The 26,466-nt window shown below is 43.0% G+C and overlaps 1 pseudogene; it reads left to right on the top strand.

Annotated features, from left to right (window-relative positions):
* The window catches only part of LOC142971220 (protein O-mannosyl-transferase TMTC2-like), a 44,830-nt pseudogene that overhangs the window by 565 nt on the left and 17,799 nt on the right, over positions 1 to 26,466 (top strand).

Raw genomic sequence — 26,466 nt, 5'->3', positions numbered from 1 at the left:
CCTGCTGCTCACACTGAAGCGCTTCAGATGCTCTTCTTTGTGTTGATGGAGCGCTGGTGCCGGTTGTAACTACGCCCGGCTCCCCGGGGAATTGCAGCTAATTTGAACCAGGAGTTTCATTTTTCGCAAACAGCTGAATAAACATGTCAACACTATCGTGCTGTGGAGGGGCATTCTGGGAAAACCTGTGCTGCCTGGAGAGTGATGTAGTGGTAAAGGAAAGGGTGATTATTATGAGAAACTTTCACTTATACATAATACAGTTTAGTTAGTCATATCTATGCATGTGAACATCAGTAACGTTCATATAGACCGGTGGTTCCAAACCTGGATGTCGAGAGCCTCTAAAGACTCCCGAGACAAATCTGAGGAGGTTCACAAGATGATAAAAGAGAAAAACATAAAATTACTTTCATCCTCAACTAAACTGCTGATCTATAATATTTCAGAAAACAGTAAAAAGGTCCATCCATTTGTGTCGAAATTGACGTGTGTTTTTGCCCGACCAACAGTCCAAATCCATTCAGTTTACGATGATATAAAACAGAGAAAGTCAGTGCATGTGATTAATCAATCATTACAATATCGCAAATTTTTTTTCCTGTCCTAAAACCTATCGTTTCTTACACAAAATAATGTTTATTACAGATTTGATTTATGTCCAGGGTTAACCTGTGATGAGGTGTCACTGGGCCAAAAAAGAACGACCCACTGATAGAGACTACTCTGTGAATTATGACTGAACCGTTTTCCAAGCCACAAAAAAAGAGAAATATGCTGTTACATTTTTTTGCTCGGCGAGTGCGCTTGCCATACATCTGTGCTTGCGAGTAATCGCCCTTCATGTAAAAGTTCAGCACCACAGCTGGTCCCCCTTTCATCGACTCTGAAACACTGTTTATGGGCATGAGGGGTTTTGGCTCCTGCAACGGTTCTGTCCAAACTCACATTAATTAGTCTTCCCTTATCAAGCGTTAAATCACAGGATGAACTACTGATATGCAAGGTATGTGGCAGATTTCTCTCTGGATTAAAATAACGAACAGCGCACAGGGTGCCTCCCTTATTCGTCCAAAGCTCCATCAGTGGTTGCTGTCTGGTAAGCATCTCCAGACACCCCTGAAAGGTCAAAGATCCCCCCTCTTTACTTTTCAGCACCATCGGTGACCCCTGTGTGTTATAAGACAGAGTGTGTGTGGAGGTGAAGGATGAGGAGACCGTAGTGGAGAGACATGGGGTGGTGGTAGAAATGAGCTGAGAATGCCGTCGCACCTCTCCAAGTATCCCTGTAAGGCGCACGGCGGGAGGTTTCTTCATCCATCAGCCTTGTCTGTACATGGGACCGTGACACCGCCAGTTTGTCAAAAAGCCCCTCTGGTGACAGATCGCCCCCGCGGCCCCTGCCCTGCCCGCTGCTTCAGCCTACGCTCCCGCACTCCCATCCCCTCAGTGAGAGTTCGGTATCTGCCAATGCTGTGCATCGATCAAAGTCACCGTGGTAATTTACGCTCTCGGGGACACACTCTGGCGTTTTGGTTCAGCGATCTTAGATGGAGGAGGTTGAATACCAATCAGAGGTCTGACCTTCTCTGGTCGTTCATCAAACGCCGTCCTGTCTCGGGGTCAGGAGTCGCACGCTCCCGGTCGCTTCCCTCAGGGATTAGAGGAGAGTTATGAGCGAAAGGTTAAGGCGAGAGAGAGATTGAGGTAGAGGAGCGTTACACTTAAAATTCTGACCCGGAGATGTCTAAAAAGATTGTCTCTGTTGTAGACAAATGTATCCCTCTACGTTTGTCTTTTTAAGCCGCCTTGTTACGAGCTGAGACAGTCTTATCTGACCTTTCACCCTGTAATCAAATCATTGTCAAATGTCACATGCTGTTCTCAACGTTGTAGACGAGATGGCGGAGCAGATAGTTCTAGACTTGTGGGGATGTTCTGGCCCGGCTCTGCTTTTTCAATCACGGCAATTGTTTTTCCTGGGCCCTGCTCGGGGCGCAGCCGAGCGCTCCTAGTATTCCCAATGAAAAGCCTCTAGGTGTGAAATAGCTACGTTTTACGGGAGCTGGAAGAGGACTTGAGCCAGGCACATTTTTGATTTAGGAAATAACCAAGACATGATCTGCTGGTTTACAGTTTCTCATCTTTAGGATTTGTTTTAAACAAGCTATTCACAGTGATGCTGTGTTAATGTATCTCAAGCCTTGTTAGATTGATTGCTTAAAAGTTGTGGATTTAAGATTGGAAAATATATTTACCGTAACCTCTGGGATCTCCTTTGACTACTCATCATCGGGGCTTTTGACAGGTTAACAGACGACGCTCCGCACGATGCCGACATTTCAACGATACGTTTTTTTTAACAACACCTTTTTGACAAATCGACCAAGTAATGGATGTCTTTACCAGGAAGACTTGGGTATTATTCCGTAGACAGCGAAAGTGAAGCAAGGACAAGAGATAACAGAGGCGACATTGTGAAATGAAATGCATCCTAAGTGGCTTTCAGCATTCAGAGTCGCGTATCCCAAAAGGTCTGTGACCCCAATCACGTCACAGTCCCTCTCTGTAAGAAATGCATCGCGGTCCCTCGGGGGATTAAAGAGAAAACCTTTTTGTTTTTTTAAATGAGCAAAATAATCTCTGGGCAAGGAGCCGGGTTCCAAGGAGTTTGGATTTCCCTGACTGGCACATTCCCCGTTATAATTTCGGTTCCATTCTCTATATGAAACACCCTCACCGTTAAAAGAGAAAACGCTCGTCCCACGCAAGGTTTTAAACAAGTAAATATGCCACACGAATGACACGGAGGTGACGCAGAGTAGGGACTTGACAGAAGCGCCACAAAGAAGACAGACGATCTCGGAGTTGGTCGGTTGCAACATCTGTTACTTTTCTATTCTGGTTTCTGAGGTTAACCGATAAATGCATCAATATGGGATTGTCTTTAAGAAGCGCCCTTTCATCTTAGTTTCAAACCATATTGCTTTGAGTTGAAGTGCTAATGATTTGCCTATACGTATGTTAATGGCGCGCACATTGTTTTAACCCCCTGGATCACCTTTAAATATGGAAAATATCTCGGTGAAACGTTCCAAAGAGCATAAAACAAAAACATGAGACGAACTCCTTCCTTCTTTTTTGTCCTTCAACTGCCATTTGTCCCATGTATGAATTCATATGTAGCACCATATGTGGACGGGTGCTCAGTTAATAAGCATTGTTGTGTCAGGAATGTCCATGTGCTTGAGTCAACTGAGATAAGAGAAGCAGTAAATTCAGTTTTCATTACAGTGTTTCTGTTGTGTCTTTTCTACTGGCTGCTGGCTACTTTAGATTTATTGTAGGCTACTATTAGATGTATTGTACTGTGAATAGTGTTGTAGTAATAGTGATCATTGAAAAAGTCACTTCCTAATTACTCAATATCCACTAGGCAACTCACAACAAAACAATCTAGATTGATAAATAGCACTACAGGAAAGAGCAAAATATGTGTTTTTGATCTCGGGATGTACCGTCCCTTTAAAATATATAGATACAGTCATGTTTCTCTAAATCACATAATCTAGACCTAAGAGTATGTGTCATAATAGGGTTGCAAATTTATCTTTGTTGGCTGATCAAACAGTTGGTGCGTTTCCTGCAGGCCTTTGATTATGTTCCATCGAAAGGACCTGAATCATCTCTGTTTTCCATAACTGCTCGTAATTGTTATCTCTTACGGGTTGGCGCTCCCAAGGCTCGCTGTGATGGGGTTTCGGCCCACTCGCTGTCGTTAATGTTGCCAGAAATCTTTATGCCTCTAGTGGAATAATTATCTAAAACACGTGCCCTAGTTTGTGTTGAGGCTGTTTAAGTTACAGTGTGTGCTCGGAGCAGATAAATATTGAGGGAAGCAGTAGGCTAATGAAATGAGCGGGCCAAATCTCTTTCGTTGACAGTGTGCAGGAAGTAATGCGGTTGAGGTGAAAAAGCTTGTTACTGTCAGGGGGAATTTTCACTGTCAGCGTTTTAGAGAAGTAACACCGCCTAAAGAGGAGGAGAGAATCTAAATGAACAATATAGTGAGTAAAACTGCTGAAATAAGTGTTTGTGAAGGGTCATTTGAGATGGTTTTGAGGCTTTTAACCAGATTTGCTCACATAAAGAAGTATGTGTTTTCGAGGAGAAACAGGCAAACATCATGAAAAGTGTGGTTTGGTGGTAAACAAAAAGAAATCCCGATGCATTTCAGCATTAACATGTTTTTACTCATTGACCATGAGTCTGTAGCCTCCTGAGAATTGGTGTAGAAGGGATCAAACTGTTACTCAAACAATAGGAAGGCAGGAGCAAAGAGTCTCTTTCTGATTACAAGCAGATTTATGTCACGGAAGCACTTAATGGTCAACTCTGCAGATGTTGTTGCTCTGAAACTACTTTAAAGCCACAATTGATGGATCGAACCCAGTTATGTTGAATGGGGTGAATTATAATTTCTCTTCGGGTTTATAATGGTGTCCGGTTCAACGTTGAAGCAAAGAAATGGCAGGACATGTGCTGAAGGCAAGAAGATCAAATAGCAAAGCCTATCTTCTTGCGCTGGGATGTGCTCCAGCTTTTACAATCCTTAAAGGGGCAGGAAAACATTCTTCTGGCAAACTGAAGAGCTTGTCTTTCGTAATAAAAGGGTATTGAGGCACACATAAGGCAGATTTATTTTTATCAGAAACATTCATGAAAAGGTATTGTCAAAATAAACTACTTACATTTTTGAAACAGTCTGCTCATCCCGGTACTAGCCTGCTAAGGGCCAGAGTTTGAAGTAGCTGCTGGCCAACCTTGGCTGGGAGCTGCAGGTTACACTGAGTAATTGAGTAGTTTCTTAATTGCTATTAACATTAGTTTAATTGTTTTGTATAGCCAGTTTTAATAATTGTAATACTTGAGACCACCCTTGCCTCTTGAACCACTACTCAGATTTGGAGAAGGGATTTATTTTTAGGTTGCACGATGCTGGTGGAGGCTGCTGCTAACCCTTGGCTGCCCCGTATGCTTCGCAGGCCGCAGTCGACCTTCCTGTCTGCCAAGACACGACCACCAAACCTCAGCCCCAGGACCCACCCTGTATACACACCATATTTGGATCCCAAAACACTGGTATCCATGGACAACAGGGCGAGCACCCTGCAAGATATATGTCAAAGCCGTAGATTTGTCATGCTACATTTGGGAGTGTGACAACCACAAAGCATAGATAAAGGGGTGAAAACATAATCTTACAAGTTTCTTATCTGGCCAACCGCATGCTAATTGCGAGGCTTCATAACTGCTCAGCAGCATGGGCTTGAATTTCAACTCAGTGCACTAAACTAACTTTGAAAGCAAAGCTTCTTTCAGTGGCGTTAGATTACACTCAGAGTTTATCGTCCACTTTCTCTCTTAAACTACAAGGTGGACTTCTAAAGCAACTTACAGCAGTTGTGGCGTAATTCAAAACCAAACCCAAGCTGGGGATCGCACGAAATTGCAAGCAGTTAGCCTTGCTACCTTTTGTAATCAATAGCCATTGAGTATCGTCTTTCAGTGACTGTGGAGTTTTTTTTTGTCTGTAGCCCAGAACAGCTGTCAGAAGAGAAAATCAAAGGTGGGTTTTTTCCGCAGTACTTGACGATGCGCTCATATTTCAGTACATACAGCTATAGTATCAGCTCTGACTGTGAAAAGCACTCTGGAAGTGAGGTTGACCTTTCATCAGCCAGTTCCTCAGAATCTGAAGAGGTCTGTTTGTGCATGTGGAGCGGTTTGTGTTTTTCTTTCCCTGGTGATGGTGAGGCTGTCAGCAGTTAATGGTGTCAATGATCAGGGTGACGGAGCCAGTGCTGCCAGATTGGGTGGTTTTCTGCCCAGTTGGGTTAGTTTTGATTTAATTGGGCGGGCTACTTTTTGGTTTTCACCAACAAAAGGTTGGTATAGTAGTGTAGTTGTAGTATGAGAGACTGAGTTCAGTAAGCTCAGCTCGACACGCAATGACTTATAACTGATGACTGTCAAAACCAAATGTCATTTTAGTTTATTGCAACTAAATTGAAACATTTTGTCCCATTCCAAAATAAGCTAAGCTAGTTGTTTCTCTGTTTTATTTTGTACCTTACAGATATGTCAGTGATATCCATCTTAACATCTAACTCTTGGCAAAAAAACTGTTCTTTAACCTGGCTGAGGCTTACCATACTCAGAGTTTTTCAAATGAACACTCCAATGTAGATACCCAATATAAATTAAGAAACAACACATTTTGTTTGACCAATACTTATGATGTAGATATCGTACCATGCAAGCTATGATGAAACTCCCATTAGTCTCAGCATGGTATACTGACCACTGTGCTTTGCATTGATTATATTATAAGTACGAGTAGCTTCACAAAACTAATAGAGATTCATTAGCTTGGCAACCTTGGCACTGAACCCTAGCTGAGCACTGCACACGCTCTATCCATTTCCACGCATGGGTACTCCAGCTAACTCTTATAAAATATACTAATATGCATAAGACTTCCTGGGCCAGAACAGGGCCAACGGTGTGTGGGGGAAAATTGGCTTGTGCTTCTCACCTCATAAAAAACCTGAGAGGGGGGGAGGAAGAGTGTTGGTGTGAGGGCTTGAGGGATTTAAGATGCAGGAGAGATCAGATAACAGCCCTGCTTCCTTTACTCAAGGGCACAGTTATAGTGTTTGGTATTGAGCTCTGTCGCCCAAGTGTCCTACAGTTGGTATTTGTTTGCCTTTCGATGTCTTTGTATCATGACATCAGACACTTTCTAAAGACATGTGCCGAAATAGAAACCTGTAGGAGGTCACGGACGTGTTGTGAGGGATTTTAGATGGGTATGGTGTAAGTTATCTCAAAATTTAGGATAGCATTTTCCTTTATATACACGTATAAAATGTCTCAGAAAGACAGAAGAAGTGTGGAGGTCTCAATGCAGCTCTGCTGTTAAGAGGTTCTCTTATTGTGGCACAATAGAGGGCTATTTAGAAAAGCAATGATACAAGTTGTATAAGAAAGGAGATGAAATTGATTATAGATAGTTGGAAATAGAAGGAATTGGTGACTGTGGTTGAAATAATGGTTTGTTCGAAAACAGGAAATCAGCATGGCTTGATGCTAAGTTGTTCACAGTGGGAATTGAAGCTTCCTGCTTCACCATATGGCCACAGCTTTTGGTTTTGTGGTACACCATTCCCATCCCGATGGAAACACACCACTCCACTCAGGTTTGGCTCTGTCGCAAGCCAATTATTCTGTGTTTAGAACCATAAAGCACGGCATCCTTCAAGTTAAGTATCCTCCTTCATTATCTAGGCAGGGACAGGATACATTTAAGCCAATCTTCCCATTCTGTTGGCCTTCCCATTTAAACATCGATCAATAGTCTGCTCACACATCTCACAGAGGGGAATTGAACTCCTCATTTCTGCACAGTTGGTCTCAGTAGCTGGTTTTTCAGGTACTCTGGGCTTTCTGGAGATAAGGTAAATTGCTGTTTAAGTAAACATGACGGTCCTGACTGTAAGCAACCCACAGTGGAAGTTAGCCTTGATAAATGGGAGAAATCTACATTTGATAATGACTGTTTTCCTGCCTCAGTCAGCCCGAGATAAACCAGTCACCGTATTTATCGTTCCACGATCGTATCGTATACATATCGTTGAATGTAATTTGTTTTCCCCCATCATTCTGATATTCATAGATCAATGGCTCTGGGACAGGCTGTATGTTTCTAATGGTTTCAAGATGAGCTGAGATGAGAATTTATTTTTGATGTGTTTTGGCTACCACATCACTTCAGAATTCACCCTTTCAATTTATCATTTTCATCTTTTAATCTGGTGGACTCTACTGAAGGTCACTGAATTATGCATGTTTTGCTTTTGATAAGAACGTGGCCGGTTTATATGAGCTCTGTGGTGCATTTTTACTTTCATTTTGATTAGGAACACGCAACAGAGAGCTTGGACTGTCAATACTTTTATTGGTTGACCCCCATCTTAAAGAAGTTCAGTATCCTAAGGTAACATCCGAAGGCACTGTCCTATTGTAGATTGGTATCTCTACTCTGTAGACATGGCGAGCAGATAGATTAAAGGTCACCGGCTCATCCACCTCGCTGGGTGCATTTCATCAAAAAAATCCACACAGACACTTTCCCCCCAAGGCTCGCTCATTACCGGGATACCACATCCAGTCAATCCATTACCAAGGCGGCTGACAACAGCAATTTAATCTACACTCTGTGGCCTCCCTGTTTTTTTTACTGCATTGACCAGCAGCATCTACTCACTGTTATCATTATCAGCACAAGAAACAAACCATGTGACATCCCTGTTGCTGACAGGATAGATGTCTGTCTGTAAAGTGGAATGACCTATCCTGGTCCCTTACTCACAAAGACATGGAAATGGATGCTATCTTTTATTTACTTGAGAGATGGCCTCATCTGTTCTTGTTTTACAGTTATAGCAAAAGTTTGACATTTTCGGAAATACTCTTATTCTGTTTCTTCCTGAGAATTAGATGAGTAGATTGACACCACTCTCACGACCGCACGCTCATTTTTGAAGCCACCACAAGTAGCTGGCTAACTTAGCTTAGCACAAAGACTGGAAACAGAGAGAAGCTGCTGAAAGTAACACAATCTACCTGCACATCCGAAACACACATGATATATATGAGTTGTAACCTTCAGACAGAGCCAGGCTAGCCATGTCCCACTGTTCCCAGTCAATGCTAAGCTAAGCTAACTTTCTTCTTTAAGCATAGCCTCATGTCAGTACTTTGTAAACTGTGGAAATGTTATGGAAGTGTTCCTTTCATCACTGCTCTCTATAGCTGTGAATTATATGAATAACAACAGGCTTGGCTACAATCCCTGCAATACAAATGTCATGACTTCGTAGGATGACATCATGTCTGCTTGTCCCTCCAGTCCATCTCAGAGGGGAATATGGTACTTTTATGATGTTACATGATGCATTTTATGGTTTCATAATGGAGTTTCCTGCAGCATTTTAAACATGGCCATATATTTTGGAACCCCTGCTGACAGTCTGACAAACTTGGAATATATTATACCTCCTACAGGGAATTGCATCTGACATATTTAGTTATTGCACTGGATTCTGTTTGTCTCATAATTCATACTTGCCTTTGGACCATTGGTAGAATTATTGTGTTGCTAACGTGTTTCAGAGCCGAGTGGAAACGTGGCTCGACTTAAAGTACCTTCGAAACACTTTAGCCAACTTTTGCTTTGTCCTAAGTTAAGGGTCAAATGGATGGGGTTTGACTTCATTGGTTCCAATGTGAGAGTCGAGTTCAGGCAAATGGTTTCGTTGTACCAGCCGTGTTCAACAGATCACAGATCAGAATGTGAAAAGATCTGAGATAATTAGCACAGATCCTTGAAAAGAAGACAGATTTGGTTTGGGTTGGCCCCTGCGGTACCCCTCTATAGCTACAGTTTCTCTCTGGCTAATGCTGGAATGTGACAACTGGTCACGGCAGAAGAAAGGAGGGCCTATTCCGGATTGGATACAGTGCTGTACGGCCTGTTAGTGCAGTGTACTTGGCCATTACAAACGCTGCATGTGAATCTGACCACTGAAAAAGTGTTAAAGCACAAAGAAGCCTCGCTGCTCCCGAGTGTGACACTGTTTTCGGCACTCATGCCCATTCTTTACATACAACATAAATACACAAATCCTCTACATTCTCAAAATTGCCGCATTTAAAAAAGAAAAAAAAAATGTGATCAGATTACAAACCAATTCTGGTGGAGGATTAAAGTTTTTTCTTTCTTATCAGAGACAGAAGGCTTTTGAGCAGAAACAGAATGCTGCATTGTTTCTCCAGCTGCTCCCTCCTTGGCAGCGCCGCAACACTCAGATCCTCCACTGGCTCCGTGATTTGTCATCAGCAATTAAAGTCGTCCTCGTTATAATCTCCGCCGCAGATCAAAACTGATCCGGTTTCTCAAAGGAACGCAGAACTTTAAACAGAAGTTTGGTCTCCAAGGAACAGATGTGAAATATGGACTCTTCATATCCACATTTGATTAGCCTTCAGCCTTTTTTTGTTCAGAATGGAGAAAAGGAACCTCTTTCTTTGGCAAGGGACAGTAGACCCAGCTAGACATTGCCAAAGTCTGCCATGCTGTTGATTCCAGTAAATAGTGTGCCCGCAACCCTCTGGGTTAGGGTACTGGTGGGTATTGTTGATGCAGCGTGTCCACACCTGGTGCTCTGCGAGTGTGTGAGTAAATTGGAATATGTGTTCATGCAAATTATACAGCTGGAGTAAGGTGAAAAGTGGCGGCCTTTTCTGAGCCGTGACTCTTAAGGACCCATCAACATGCATCTATTCCCTCTAGAGAAAAAAAAATCAATGCCAGTCAACGTATTAGTCCTCGGTGTTCCAAGTCCCCCATTTTAATCCAAGCGAGGGAGTGGGGCTTCCATAATGTTGAGCGTAGGTGGCTGGAGGTGCACGGTTTTATAGGTCACTGTGCCAACACCCGCAGCTTTGCTGGAACTAGGCCAGTGGAATTGATTGTAGAAGCAGAAGGTAAGGTGCATTAAGGAGGTAAGGGAAAAGGGGAATAGGAGTTGTACCTGGTGCTGGAATACATACATGAACATATGCTGGTGATAGTAAAGTAGTCATGCCACTGGAGGTGTAATAGTGACCTCTGGAGAATACTTTGACAGGAAGATGGCTCATTTTAATGAATTAGAAGCAACAATTTGAATAAATTCAAATGCATGTAGCCTGATCTTAATCTATGGCTGTGTCTGAATAACTCCCAATTTCCTACTATAAATTTCTGTCATCTATTTATACAAGTGTAGGATTTCTGAGTGTGAGAAATATGCAGTATTGTGCCCTCGAAAACTCTTTTCTGGAACAAAAAAAGTTCTATCCACGACATTTCATCGAGCCCATTACAATTACAACTCCAGTTGTAACTTTTCATAGCACTTGCTCGACACCTCATCAAAATGATGTGACGTAAGTCTGAGAAATGTACTGCTCACTATTGAGTGTCCATTATGTAGAGAGTATAGTGAATGAGTGAACAAGGGAGAGATTTCTGACACAGCCATGTAAGAGGTTGTATAGTATTCAAGAATTCCGGCATGCTCAATTTATTTATTTTAACAATCCCATTTTGTAAATGCCAAACATATCACCGATTCGATTTATTCTAAACTATTGAGTGTCCCTTATTCAGAGAGGAATCAAACAGTTAATTGCAGAATGAATATCTTAATTTTCCCCTCATTCAAATGTTTGTTGGAGTTTTGAACGGAAAGTCACAGCCCTGTTGAGCATTTCTGCATTTTATAGTTTATAGTGTAAAGCAGCAAATTAAGATACCAACAAAATAGCATACATTTGCATAAATTCTCGCAGATGGAACAATGCTGTATCTGCAGCAGCGACATCTGTCTGGCATTTTAAATCATATCGTCAGCCTGCACACAGCTGTGATTTATGTATTGTTTGGCGCAGTCAGAGAACCGTTTTTAATCAGGCGTCACATTTATCACTGTGGATGCAGGCGACTCAGGGAGGCCACCCTAATTACCCGTCCACAGTCAGACAGTGTAAACAACTGTCGGGACCATACTGGATGCGGAATTTGGACAGACTGATTGGCTGCTCATTTGTTTCCTTGTAACACGCTGGAGGTTGTTTTCTGGTTGGAGCTCTCCGTTGGGATGGATGGAGGGTGTTAAAGCTGGCCACTGTTTCACTGATAAGAGCTGGATGTGTTTGGGGAGCCAAGGAATTTACAAACCCTTTAAAAAACTCAGCATCCAGTGCTCCTGGATATTGGCTCATTTAAATGTGCTTCTCACTGTGAATGCTGTTGGGCACAGTACCACACTGTAGGCATATGGCACATTTATTGGGTGAGGCGTTTTTTTAAAATACCTCTGAATTTCACATTAAGAGCTCCTATTTTAATGTGTAAGGGAGGAACAAAACTGTATTAGAACCTTTTTTCCAAAGACTCTCCTGGTGGTCTTCGGGGTGTTCACGGAGGTGTGAACCTGTAATTTGCTTTTGAACTGAAGTGAGCTTTACACTCCCCAGACCTCCCTCTCAAGTGTTTTTCAATTAAATTACATTCACACTTATTGCTTTTTTAAAATGGTACAAATACTCTAGTGGCAGGTCTGCTTTTACAAAGACTTCTTGTGCATCTGAATTTGTGCATTACGTTTTCATGTTCATCATGTAAATACTTGATTAATTTACGCGGCTTTTTTTGAGGCCCGAGTTTTGACCCCTCGATTCCCAACCCGGTCTTTCCTTTCACTGCATCTGATGTATTTATGCCCTGTAGAGAGAGCATTAGTTTTATTAGCCATTGATTTCCCATAGCCTTCCCCCTGCTTTCCCCCGGCAGAGGATTCATCACTGCCTTTTATTGACACCATCACTCAGGGGACGCTGCGGTGGGCTCTGCCTCCTTTTTTTCCGCTGAGGTGGCAGCGGTGGCATTGTTGTTAGATCGCCTCTATTTTGTGCAACCAGCTAATGGGGAAGCAATCAATCACACACTTAGATGGAGATAAAGACTCCGGGATCAATCTGCTGAAGAATAGATGAAGGAGTTGCACTCTCGATGATTGGGTTCGTAACTTTGAATCGCTAGAAGTTTGGACCTGAAATGATGAACATGCACAACTGTCTGTGCTGTCCTTGGGTTTCCTGCTTCAGATTTTAAAACTGGAAAAAACACGGCGGCCGTTCTGCCAATCGTTTCCAACTTTGAGTGCTCACGGAAGTTGAACCATGCCTAATTTCTAGATCTACAATATCTATCTATTTATAGCAGTCATGAGATAGGGAAGTTCAGAGATGTGGGTCAACAATCATTACAAATTCAGCACTGTGCGTCACCATGGCTTCCAACTGGCTCCCAGCCGATGCTTTTCAAACTAATATCCTGAAAACAGAGATGGTGGGTGAGGCAATGTTTGATACTCACTTATGAAGCATAAAAAAGGACATTAATATGATTTATATATGTTTCAAGTAATGGTCTATTCTATTCAGGTTAAGTACAATGAGTTGACTCTGGCCTATATTTGGAGTTAGTTGTTCTTCTAATCAGGAAACCGGCTTCACAGTGGACATGAAAGCGAGTCCTTGGCTTGACAGAAGAGAGACAGACAACTTCCTGACGCTTAGCTCAGACTGTTTCAGCCTCTTTGAAGCCGCCGGAAGAAATCGTTTCTCCTGATTGGCTGCTCGGACAGACTGAGGATGTAGAAGAGACTTTATCTTCATATCAGGTATCAGTTGATTGTTGGGCTCAGCTTGATGATGACTTCAGTGATGAGGAGAAACTAAGTGTGTTCTTTTGCTTTAAATTCATGAATACTTATATTACTTATTTGGAGAAATATTGATGTGAGTGAAACTTGTTCGTAATTATCCTCAGTCTTGTATTTTGGTCTGTGAACAAAAAAGAAAATAACTGCAAATATTAAGCTTTGCTGTTTTAGAAAGAAAAGAATAGAATGTTTTAAATAGACTGCTTTGTGTAGTTGGCTGTGCTTTCAATCCACTTTCTGCATGGAGAGTTAAAATAAGTCATTTAACTGGCCTTTCATTCCAACGAACTTCTGGCTGGTTATGCTGCACCCTTGGGAAAAAAACACTGGGAGCTGCAGGATGGGCTATTTTTAATCAATGAAAAGATAGATCCAGTGAACTGAGCACTGAGAGATAAAATGTAGGTTACTGCCTTGAATACAAAGTGAGTTGCATCCTCTGTGTCTCAGGTTTATTTTCAGTAATACATATATTTATATGAAAGAGATGAAAATCTTGCCAGATTCGTCCTTTTTTCCCCCCCACGTCATCAGTGCCCAGCTATGTTGAACACTATCCAGCAGCGGTTTATCACTGTTCACACATGTCAAGTGACGGAAAGAAACTAATAATTCCATCTGAGCAGTGCATAAAATCTGTCAAATTTCGTCTTAGGCACCGGCAGAAGGAAGAAACTCTGCATGGTTGAGGATAAATCTTTCACAACTAGGCCACTGGCAGTATGACAGAGTTTTATGAATGCTATCTGGACATTTATGCATTTTTCCTCTCCTTCCACATTCGTGCCAGTATGGCGTGGGACTGAGTGTGGGAAAGCTGCGGTGCCACTCATGGTGGGGAAGGGGGGGTATTGTTCTGCCAGTGGTGTCGGTGACGTATGATGTTTGAACACACCCTCAATGCTCACTTCCTGACCCTTTCAGCCTACAGATATACAAACTAAACAGAAACAAAGAGCTGCTAAAAAAAAGGAAATATTTGATTAACATCTCTGCAGCGTAACCATTTAGTGAGCAGGCACGAAAGGTATCTCTATTAAAGGTCGGAGGAATATTGATGAGGACATAAAATCAGAAAGCCAGAGCTCATCTTACTCTTTCATCTTCATCACCCCTGCCATCATGCTGTGGCCACGTACTGGCAGGATTATAGAAGCTGATTATCAGCCAATGAATGAACCGCTCAGGCCCAGCCGGCGGGCGTAACGGCTTTTTACGCATGATCGTTCCACCTTGCGACCGTGATGGATGGGTAGATACTTCGAGGATAGATCCCCACGTGTTCACTTGCCTCATGTGGTGCAGTACAATACGCTCCCCGCTGCAGTGACCATTGAGCGGAAATTTATGGGATTTTTTTTATCCTCAACCAGCTGTGGCGTTCGCCGGGAACAAAGCCACGACCCTGTGTTTTCCTTCCAACTCCAGCACCACATGGATTTAGAACACCGCTTCGTATAGATTACATATCGTGGTCAATCTATAAGCACGTGGAGTGCACATACACACAACCTTTGAAATGAGATTACTCTTTGACCCCTGACCCTCGTGTAAGTCTCAGAATCTCCATGATCGCTTTCTAATCCTGTTAGGTTTGGATTAACACAGAGGTGATCTGGACCCTGCAACCCACCCACACATACACTCTCTCCATCCATCTTTAATACACTGCCCCATCGTCTCCCTGCTCGTGCTGGGAAGACAGAATCGACAATGACGATGATGAAATCAATAATTGGTAATGGATGCGATGAGAGACTCCTCTTCCAATGCAAATTGTTTTGAGAAGTTCGAAAAACGTGCCGTCTACAATCGATTTGTAACAAGCATTTGTTCCTGGCTTAATCAGGACAAGTCATTGGAAGAATAATTTATACTTGTTTACAGATTAGCAGGGATGAACTAGGAAGAACAGGGAGTCTACTGGTTTTAAATTACTTCAATTTTTTGTTGTATTTGTCTGTATTATCTTTTTGGGTCTAGAAAACTTGAGAAAACATTTTTTTCTAAAGCCCAGAGGGAAGTCGACAGTCGTCTTCTTTTGTCTGACCAACAGTAAAAAAAAATCTAAAAACATTCTGTTTGCAATAATATAAAACACAGAAAACCAGCAAATCCTCATGTTCGAGAAACTGAAACTAGAGAATGTAAATTGACTTGATTTGTTGTCTATTATTTTTGCAGCAGTGACAGTAAAGGAAACATGAAAGTGTTCCCTACTGGAATGGAAATGGGGATGTTGCAGTTCTATGGCCCTCTAACTCTGTGTCTGAGAAGTCTTCTGTGACTCTTTACCATTTCGGAACAAAATGGATGTAAATTCACAGTGATCCCGGCGGATTTGACTTGTTTATAAAGGTGGCAGCTCTGTAATCATGGCGCTCTTTAGTGGCTCCACCTCAACACATTTTACCTCGGTGCTGCTGCGATATGGATTTGTTGTCCCTTCAGTACGGAGGACTTCTCTCCTCACAGAGTCTTAATCATCTGTGTTGCCGTGCACAAAGCCAGCAGCATCAGTGGAGTGTTTACTTCAGCAGGCGCGCCAGCCCAAGATTAGCATTGTGTGAATACGACTGTCTGCCGCTCTGTGTGCTTCATTAGCGCTCTTGGTCAGTAGCGAGGTGGAAATTGAATAGATCTTCAGACAGACAAGGGGCCATGAAAAGAACGTTGGTACCACAGCAGACCTGTTCACATGAGTTACATCCTTAAGGGAGAGTAGAGATTAAAAGGATAAAGGCGCAGAAAGGAAGAAAGTAACGGTAATAAATTAGGGAGGGAAAATGGATTGATGAAATGATATTAACTTCTTAGATATTAGAAATTAAGATAAAAGAATGGATGGAGGCGTGGAAGTTGGTGGCTAGAAAGAAAGAAGTAATGTCAACAGGGGGGGGGGGGGGGGGACGAACAAAGAGGTGATGATATCCTTGAAATAATGTCCAGCTCAGTATCCATTAGTAGCGCTGTTTTTAGGATGATTGGCTAATCCATCTCATTACTGCTGTCAGGGAGCCGGAGGATGCACTCTGCTACTAAAGGGTGCAATTCAGCCAGTCCTGATTACGTTAGGCGATGGCAGTTTATACTGCAGATGTTTATTAGAGCGGAGAAGGCCGGCCGGTGCACATGCAGCAGACAGACAGGCTGGACCAGAGCCCAAATATTTTAAACAGACTCAAGTGCAGTGTTTTGTGATGCAGTTAGTTAGTATTGCTGTTCTATTGGTGCACAAAACTATTTAAACTAAAGGTGGGTTTGTTGAGGCTGACCACAGAGAGTAATGTACTTTAGTGTGTGTTTGTGCATAAACGTATCAGAAATCTGTAAACTGAACTTAACAAGATGCAATTACAAAAACAACTATTTTTATAGGATGCAGTCTAATTGAATTTCCATAATAAATATTGATATTATTTGGGAGTAGTTGTTTAGAATAGCTTACATTACTGTATGCTTAAATAGTTCAGCCTGTATGTGGTCAGTTGTGTAGAGGCATACTGTATATTGATGTAGCTCTGTGAATGTACTCTTTATTTAATTAAAAAACGTGCCATGGGGCTTTTTTTCCACCACAAGTAGCTTGTTCCGAAAATGTGGGCGACACAGTCCTTTTTTCTCACTTTTCTTGTCGGTTGGTGGCAAAGACGCGCAAAGACTTGTGGCAACAAATATCGGGAAAAAAATGCAAATGTTTAAAATTGACTTTGTAAATGTAAGATGCACTCACATTTGTTAGAGCTCACTGATGCATTTTGGTGAGAAATACTTAAAGTAAACATTACTTTGTGTGCAAGAAAACTCCACTATGTTCACCTTTAAATATTAAGAAGATTTTCAGCAAGGAAACTCTGAATACACCTATTTTACCAGAAGTAGCCACTGATACATACACCTTCTGATGATCTGACCAACAGTTAATGTTGGTGAAAATACTTAACCCATAGCCCTGTGCACTTTATTCCCTTGTGCTAAGCATAGAAACTGTAAATATTGAATTAGGATATTATCCCGACAGATCTTTTTATAGCTGCGGCACAAAGACATGGAATATCTGTCCGTAGATTCTGCTCCACCTTAGCTGTATTTTTGGGAGATGCAATCATTTCCGATTCACCCTAAATCATGTAGTTATCTCTAAAATAATCTCCTTTATGACTGATGTGTTATAATAATGAATAATGGCTTTCACTTCATCTAAATCAGGTCGGAGAAAATGTCAGTCGGTCCCTTATATTTTGAACGTTCAATGTATATTTAGGGACCGTAGGTTCCAACAAGAGGCCTAGTGTGTGCCTGTAGGCAGCCACCGCACTTGAAAAAGCAAATCACTGTTGGGGAGGTGGTGGAGTGCTTCATTTGCATTTTGAAAAGAAACATAGCCAAACACTGAAAGACAGCCAATTTTCTCGTCACTAAAAGCAGTGGACAGGTGAAAGAAGACCTCACCCTCTTACAAATGGTCCTAAAAAAAAATCTCTCTTTTCAGCCCCTGATGGAAATCCGTCCCGATTTGACCTCCCCCGCCACAGAAAAATAAAAGAAGAAAATTGAAAAGACCTAACCCGTCCTGTACTTTGAGGATTGTGAATAGAGTGCCCCGCAGCCTGCCTGCCTGCCCCACATACGGTGGCTGAATACAAAAGACCCCCCTCTGTAAGAGCAATCACTACGGGAGACCACTTTATCTGCACCGCTGCAGCGACGGGTCTCAATGAAGCCGTCAGCACAGGCTCTACTGTCACACACGCATGTGCACACACTCACAAACACAAAGACAGGCTCCATGCACGTCGCCATTTATTTCTTCAGCCCTTATAGCCACAATGGAACACACACACACACACACACACACACACACACACACAAACAACCAGTACTTTCAACCCATTCCCCTCATGGCCGATGCTTTCTTTTCATCCTCCAGTGCCGGGCAGGAACAGGGAGGGAGATGAGTGGCTGGCGCTGATTTGAATATTTAAATTATTTATCGCCAGAGAGCATTGAGATCCAAGGCATACCAGGGGACGCGAGGGAGCCGGGTGAGGGTGAATCTAGCCATGTGTGGATTTCATAGTGTGCCGTTATTGCCTCGGGGGGACACTGGAAAGTGGGAAAAACATGGCCACAAATGCAGATTTCGCTGGTTATTCTGCTTCAGTAATGAATCAAAATGTTTCATGTGCATTTTTAAGGCTGAGTCTGTGTTGTAATGTCAGACTGCTGTAGTCTCTCAGGACATTATTGTAAATACAGCATTAATAAAACGTTCAATGTTGATCATCTTTACATTTCAATATATGTTTATTGCTCTTGTATCCCGAGTCCCCCCGTCGTCATATCATACTCCGCACTGTGGACTGTAAAACGTTTTGTGAATAATAGCTCACTGTGAAATTACAGAAAAAAAAACTGGATGATGTAATGCATCGGTTCCTTAGAAATATCAGACGAGGGAGAGTTCCCCTTTGGCTTGTTGCAACTCAGAGCCTGAGAAGCACACTTTCAAAGAACAATCCTGGGAAATGAGGGAATTTATTACAGCTCATGTGATGACAGGGCTGTTGAAGGAAATTACATTTAAATTGGGATTAACACATTGAGCAATTCTCACTTTAACACCCGATTCGTGTGATTTATATTTTTTCCGCGGTGTCAGTCTTTCCCTTTCTACCTTTGCTGCTCTCATGCTGGGTACAGGCTGGCAGCTCGATCTCTCCCTCCCTCTTCTTTATGCACTCAGCACTAAGTTGCAATCTCTAGACAAAGGAAGTCCTCGGCTGGCCCCCGTGTCGCTGTCTTTTCCCTCTCTGGTGCGCCGTGCACGAGAACAGATACAACGCTGGTGGTCATCAAGCCCTGAGAACAGAAGATTGCCATTAGGCCAGTGTGATCAAATCTTGGAAACCTTTTATTGTTGGCTTTTATAAGTTTTCCTCTCACTGGAAGGTGGTTTGAAATAACTTTTTCTTTCTTCTTTGTTGCTCCAGTACCTGAGTATGCTTGGTCCTCGTTAGGTGACATTGTCTACAGCTGAGTGTCGTTTTTATGAAGCCCTTTAACCTTTTTACATCAAGTCACTATGTTATTTTAAAAAATTCGTTTTTTCCGTCGGTGTGTAATATTTATGCCAGCTTTATCTTCCATTATATTTGTAATACTGGATCTTGTGGGGGATTCCCCCACCCGACTCTGAGTTGTTGTAGCTGCCATCCATCACTCTCCATGTGGTGAAGCTCATTTGTTGCAGCCTGTGAGTGTACACGAACGAGCTTGTGTCCCCTGTAATGATCCCCTAATTATGAGAATCCACAGCAGCCTCGGGGGTGTGAAACCACCTGAGTGAGTGTGTGTGTGTGTGTGTGTGTGTGTGTGTGTGTGTGCGCGGAGGTATCTGTGACATATGTGCATGCTGCGAGTGTGAGAGAGCGCAACAATGCACACGTCTGTGCATTTAATCACACACTCTGTGGCCCGTTTATTACATTTTACAATTACAACTTTGTCTAATTTCAGATTTGATTTTAGAGGAAACGGTGCATAGTTACAAAATAATTTCATTTCAGGTTAATAGCAGACCACCTCAAGGTGTCACTCAGACAGAACCAGGACGTTCTGATGTAGCATTTCAAAATTAAAGCTGAAATGTCATTCATGAGCATTTGGTGTCCTCATTGCATTTGTCTATTAAATTTCACTCATGACTGGATCATCAGCAATGTGGAAAACATATTATTCCATATGAGGCCATGCTGTACATACTGTGTGTGTCCAATAAAAAAAAATATATCTATATCTATATCTATATCAGACTAAACTACTTCACTAGTGGTGACATAAAACCCAACTTTCCCAAACCAATTTTCATTTCATGGTTTTGTTTTTTTGGCCCACAGCTTTACTTTTCTAAAAACGATCCAACATAAAAAATAAAGAAATACAGCCATTCATTATGTATCACATTGAAGATATTATTTCATGAACTTTATGGTTAAGATTCTATTTTTCTGCTCCTTTAGCCGAGCCATTAAGACCAACCAGGACCTTCTTCCTGAGACTCCGTGGACCAACATCCTGTCTGACGACTTCTGGGGCACCCTGCTCACTCACAGCGGCAGCCACAAGTCCTACCGTCCGCTCTGCACCCTCTCCTTCCGCCTCAACTACACCCTGCATGCCCTGCGTCCCTGGGGCTACCACCTGCTGAACGTGGTGCTGCACGGGCTGGTCACTGCCCTCTTCACGGCCTTCAGTCGCCCGCTTCTCGGCGGAGGACTGTGGAGCCTGCTGGCCGGCCTACTTTTTGCCTCTCACCCGGTTCACACTGAAGCGGTCGCTGGTGTGGTTGGGAGGGCGGACGTTGGTGCCGCGCTGTTCTTTTTACTGTCTCTCCTCTGCTATGCGAGGCACTGTGGACTTCGCAGGGACCCACGTGGGACTTTTCCGACCAGGCGATGTGGCGGCAGCTCAGTCAGCTGGTGCTGGGGCTGGATGCTGGGCAGCCTGTGGTGTGCGGCAGCCAGCATGCTGTGGAAGGAGCAGGGGGTGACGGTGCTGGCCGTGTCGGTTGTGTACGACCTCTTCGTGTTCCAGAGACTCCGGTTGCGCCAGGCGCTTCTCCTCCTGCTAGGAAAGGTAAATGAATGCACGCCATGCATGCCACAGGGGCCGGCATGTTCACCGGCTCTTGCCGTCTCCACCGGTTTCCTCTTCATTCCCCCAGAGGCATTCCTCATCCAGCCAGCTGTTGTGGTTCCTGTATGGTGGATTAAGTTGTGTGTGTGCATGCTGTTTGCTTTTCATTAGCAGTGTAATTAGGAAAGCTGTTTGCCGATGCGAACCGCACAGTTGGTGAATGGAAAGTAAGCCATTGTCATTTGTCATCTGCTAAACAGGAAGGAACTATGTGCACAGGGGAAGTTTTCCACTTCCTCGCAACGCTGCCACCAACTTCAGCTTGCTGCAGTAAATAGATGCAACGGAATTTAGATGAGGGTCTCGGCCTTATTATGTTTGTTTCAAGGAAAAAAAAAAAAAAAAGAGCAGTAGCACAGGAAAAGCTATTTTCAGGACGAGTTGGTTTTTTTGTTCAGTATAAGGTGACAAAAGGTATGTGCAGAAAAACAATAACACGTCCTACTCTGGCAAATGGTTTTTTTCCACTTGTCGAGTAAGCTGCACAAAAAATACACACACACACACACACACACACACACTATTCTTCTTCCCCTTCAAACTCAAGTTGTCTGAGGAGGACAACCTTGACGCAGTGGCTCATCTGGTTATGGGGATCAGTGTTTGACTGGAAACGCTCCTCTCACAGGCACTCTACATTTGATTAGAGAAACTGCTCCTCAGCCAACATGATGGCCCTCGTAAAATGCATAACTAGCGTAATAAAAAGTCCCCTTGGGTTTACTGAGCAAGGACAGTCTGGCTCTCAATGGTGTGTGTGTGTGTGTGTGTGCATGGGAGCCTTTTTATATATAATCTATAAATACCTTTTTTTTTATAGCCAGGTTTGTGATGTAACCTTGCATAGCTCATCACAAATGTCCTATGGAACTTTTCTGGTGCATGCAAACTACAGCACAGACTTTAGCGTGCCAATCTTATTTACACAGCCAGCCTCTAAATGAAAACACGTTCTACCTTCAACTGTGTAAGGCTTTACCGTACCTGTTGGGCAGCTTCTCCTGTTTCTGGTAGAATGATAACTCACAACTGTTATTAGTGAGCGGGGAGGGGGAGAAAGAGGGAGTTATGTTTTCTCTTCTCAGTGCTAGGCATAAGTGACTCACGCATATGTGTGTGTGTGTGCTTTCACAACTGCAAGACCATCCAAAACAACACCTGTCTTCCAAATTGTACCCAGTCATTTATTAGAGCTGCTCAATCATGTTGTGTATTTTTGCAGCACACTAAAAGTATGTAACTCTTTTGCAGATGATGAAGCAGACAAATATTTGATCTTGATTGCCAGAGAGAGGGAGAATGTAGAGTACAAAAGAAAATGAGACCTATTTTCCACTTCTCAATCAATCTCTTTCCTCCTGAATGTTTTTTAATCTGCCAAAGTCAATAGCCAGAGGAGAAGCACCAGTTCTCAACTGTGCAACTGAAGATCAAGATGTCAGATATGATTGAGTTGTACTGACTGACCCACAGATGAGACAGTGGGGTTTAATTGCCCATGTCTTGGACAGCATCTCAATTTAAATTATAAAAAACAAAGAAATATTGAAAAAAATCAAAATTGACTAAAATGTCAAACCCTCTTAAAATGCAGTATTTTTCAGGATTGTATTGTATCATAAGGCATTTACATTGTTTTGGTCTGGCCCTGTGTAAAACAAAGAGAGTTGAGACCGAGCCCAACCTGAGAGACATCCAGCACTTTTTTCCAGTCTGTTGCATTACGGTCTAAACGATTTCATCACCCTCAGTGCTTGTCAGAAGCCATTATGAAAAATCCCATTTCCCTGTGTGTTTATCACACAGGAGAGCAGAGATATCAGCAGCAGCCTCCGCCTCTCTGTCCAGACACAATAGGCCTGGCTGACGTCCCTGTGCCAGCCTGTCAGGTCCCGGTGCCAATCCCCCAGTGCCCCACTGCTGCCTCCAGCACATCTGGCTCGTTTATCACTCTGGCAATGCCCTCCTCTATTGCCCCGGTCACAGCTATCTTGGCAGGGAGCTCGTTATGTGCCGGGGGCCAGCAACGGGGGCAATCTTTTCCTCGATTATGAGCCAGACGTCTAAAGGACGCATGGGAACACAAAAGGGAGAGGGAGAGAGAATAAGAGAAGGGGAGGGAAATTATGCCCTCACTTCCTGTCCTTCATCTGGTCTTGGGTCTTTGTCACCTACTGTGCCCTAAAAGCACTTTGGGAATGGACGACCATGGCGTCTGCTGTATCACCCTCTGCCACTGAGGCACACTGTCAGTAGCCAGCCATTGAATTTGATGGTAAGACGGAGAGGTTGAAAACATTCTCGCTGGAGAACAATGTAGCACGTGCTATTTTCTATTTAAATTAAAAAAAATGTCCCATTTCTTCCACAATGAAGCAAAAGATTGGAACATCACGTTATCTGACCGCTGCCTCACAGCAGCCACACACAATAAGGAAATGTAAATCAGCTGCCGTGGAGAGAGCAGGAGACAGATGCGCTTCGCTTTGGCCGGCACCCCATTTCTCATCCTATTAACTCCCTAATCAGACTGAGATGAGATTTGAAATGAGGCGAGGTAGAGCGGAGGGAGTGTTAGATGGAGACAAAGAAAGGTGTGGCGTTAGCACTGCAGCCTATTGAGAAGGCAGAATGAGTCTCACATGCCAGGATCATAAGAACATTGTTCTTTTCCACTCCAGTTTGTCAGTGGCTAAAACAAACAGGTTGATGAATGAGGCTCCAGGCTTCAGACAGGTCCAGGGAAATAGTTTGCTTTTGTTGGTATCAGGGAGGGTCACATCTCTCTGCTAAGCCCGAGGTAAACTGTGAAACTTTGGCAGGCAAGATTGATTTCATTGAAAGATGTTTGTTTTAATGTTGAGCAAGGATTTCAAGCATTTACTTGACAGAATAACAAAGGCCAGTGATTAGACCCTGTGTTGAAAGCACTAAATCAAAAGGTGTGGAACATCGTTCCTCAAATAATCCTCCATACACCACACTTTTTAGATTTCCATTTGACTTGAGGCACATGGGCATTAGAGGGATTTTATTGTGTTCTTAAAGTGGTGCCTACTCCTCCTCCCCGTTTGCCTCAATGAGCGCTGCAGCCTCGCAAAATTAAGTTCAGCGTAACCAGCTGACTGTTTGAGGGATGTTGTCCCAATTATCTCGAAGCAAAAGCATTCAGCTGTGAAATGATGCCCTCTGTTGCACGTTCTGCTGCATGCTCTTTATTTAGCTTGGGAAATAGGGAATGGTCAGACTTTTTGGCAAGAGCATTGTCTTATTTCTTATCCTAAACATATCTTACACAAACTATTATAAATGCAAAAACTTGCCAACACTGACACCGAGACAAAAATCGGGTTTGTGATCTTAGCCATTGGTGACGCATATGTGGATCCGGACACAAGACTTTGAAGTGTAAATGGACCTGATCTGTTTGTGCAAGTGGTTCTTGCATGAGACCCGTTGTATTGTTGAACCTGGAACGATATTTTAAGATAATTATCCTCAATAGCACAAATTTGTAATTACAACAAGACGAACAAAGCTGTATGACATTTGATCAAGGATCCTCATGTCGTCGTGCAACCCCTTACACAGTGATGTCCCTAAATTAGTCAAACAAGGAAGCTCTTTAAATGTCAAGTTAGTACCACCGGCGCCCCTCCGCTTTCATCAACTGTCTTGGTGGACAGCACGCGAAGGCTTCAACCTGTGACCCGTCTCATTACCGTTCCCTCTGCCAGCAGCAGCGGGGCTTTCATGGATAGAACTAATGGGGTAATTAGGTCACTCTATCAAAGTCAGCCCTCTCAATGCCAGCCAATGCTGCTGTCTGATGACTTGGGTGAGTTGCGCCAAGTCAGCAGAATCCGGTACACATTAGAGAGTTGGAAAAAGAGCTGGATGCATGCCTCATTGTACCTTTCATCCCAATTTAACACGTCACTGGTAATGCATCAAATATGAGCACGGCTGGATGTGTGCTGTGCAAACACGGGGTGTCCAGCACTTTGAAGGCCTTTCCATGCACATGTCAGTGAGAAAGAATTGCTCCACAGTAGGGGGATGTGGCCCCCACCTCAACTTGAACGCAAGAAAAATACACCTTTTAATATTTAAATAATCTTTTAGTTGTAATAAGTAGCGTAGGGAATTAGACTTTACGGTTGGCATGATATTTGTTGTTTAGTTTTATCTACATTTTGGAAATACAAGAAATCTTAACATTTTCAAAATAGATTTTGGAGCATAACAAGATCTTGATCTAAATTTCTTGAACAAGTGGGAGAAAGCCCATGCATGATCAGCCCTGTGTGCTGGAAAGAGTTACGGGCGGTTCGAATTGGACATGACTTTAACAAGAAAAGTCCGGAAGATTGATCCCCTGCTGTCCTGAGTCAGTCCACAGCAGCTTTTAACAGTGCGCGTATGAACTCAGCCGTATCCCGCTGTTTCTTCAGGCGTCTTTTAAACACTCTGCACGCTACAGTGTCAACAGGCGGACCACACACTTCTGGGATTAATAAAACGAGAGCTAATAATGAATGGCACCGTTAAAAGATGAAGGCTTGGGAGCTTAATACTGTGTGTTTATGTGCGGAAAGAGAGCGACGGAGAGAACGAGAGATGGGTTAATTCAGGAAAAAAAAGTGGATAATAAACTGAAAGTGGAATAAAAAGTAGTAGGGGGAAAAAAAACACAGAAATGGACGCTGAATTTCCAAATGAGGATCCAAAGTGGAGGAGATATGTGGAAGGTTCAAAGGCTTGGAGCGAGCGGGATGTTGCGTTTGACAGTTGGCTGGGGATTATGCCAGCCGTCCTCTGTGGACACACACAGATCACATGAAGGCAAATCAATCATAGCAAAAACATGTTACCAGGGATTTAAGTTACAGTAAAGCTGAAATCAGTCAAATTAGAAACAACCTGAAAGTACATACAGAGAGTACCCCCTTGGAATTAGCTATTGTGGCTAACTGCGTTTGGATTTCAGTCCGGGACAACTTGCCATATAATACATTTTTTGCCAGACTTTCTTTTAGCACATGCCATAGTTAAAATGGCCACAAATAAGGAAATCTAATATAAAAATCCTTAAATTTGACTTATTTTATGTTCTCTTGTTGAAGCCAAGAAATCTTCCTGATCATATTTGGCTGCTGTAAAAAAAGAAGGAAGTGGCTATTGTGAATTTGTCCGATTTTTCTTTTTACTTACAAGGAGATGCAGGAGCAGAATAGTCCTCCCTTGTTGTAGGAGTCTGGCTTGTCAAACACAGGTGTGACTCGTAACCTTAATTAGCTCCGGAGAGCAGGGTCATCGTTAATGTGATTAGTTCCACCTGTGCTTCTCCTGCCAGGAGTCAGAGAGTGCA

The sequence above is a fragment of the Anarhichas minor genome, unplaced genomic scaffold, assembly GCF_050575085.1.
Source record: "Anarhichas minor isolate MPS153535 unplaced genomic scaffold, ASM5057508v1 ptg000045l, whole genome shotgun sequence".
In the NCBI taxonomy this organism is placed as follows: domain Eukaryota; kingdom Metazoa; phylum Chordata; class Actinopteri; order Perciformes; family Anarhichadidae; genus Anarhichas; species Anarhichas minor.
Note: the sequence above shows the minus strand (reverse complement) of the source record. Positions and strands in the feature narration are given on the sequence as shown.